Source organism: Penaeus monodon, chromosome 25, assembly GCF_015228065.2.
Source record: "Penaeus monodon isolate SGIC_2016 chromosome 25, NSTDA_Pmon_1, whole genome shotgun sequence".
Lineage (NCBI taxonomy): Eukaryota > Metazoa > Arthropoda > Malacostraca > Decapoda > Penaeidae > Penaeus > Penaeus monodon.
The window spans coordinates 17,058,569-17,059,028 of NC_051410.1; the positions used below are offsets into that span (position 1 = coordinate 17,058,569).

At 37.0% G+C, this 460-nt stretch overlaps 1 protein-coding gene across 1 annotated transcript in view; it reads right to left on the reverse strand.

Moving 5' to 3' along the window:
* LOC119589087 (nuclear hormone receptor FTZ-F1 beta-like) overlaps nucleotides 1-460 on the reverse strand; it is a gene marked incomplete in the record, with an annotated part of 70,745 nt that overhangs the window by 1,959 nt on the left and 68,326 nt on the right. Inside the window, 1 exon segment of the mRNA XM_037937663.1 lies at nucleotides 1-460.

Consider the following 460-nt stretch of genomic DNA (forward strand, 5'->3'; position numbering starts at 1 on the left):
TTAACTAAGGTAAAAATCTTCTGACTCTTTCCATTTGTGAGAGAGAGCAGAGACAAACCATAAATACTAAAATAAAAGTGCACAAACTTGCTATATAGTGAAATATGCAAACGTACACAAACACTTGGTCAAATCAAACATGAAATTTCTTTGGACATTCAGGTAACAAGAAAATATATTAGTCGTATCAGTGGCAACTGGCATTGCTGGACACATGGCATGGGAGAAAATATAAAAAATACTGCTTCTGAGAGTATATCCATGGAAGACAGCTTATAGCTTAAGAGTCCATGCCACAGCCTCTGGTAACCTCCCATCAGGTATATTGGCGGTGGACGCAATGACTCAGCGAAAGGTAACTCATGTCGCACATTATCAGATTTCTTATATTTTCATTTTACTACTCTACCCAGCGGACTCACATTATAATTCTAATACATTTGGTTGTTAAGAGGTTTGT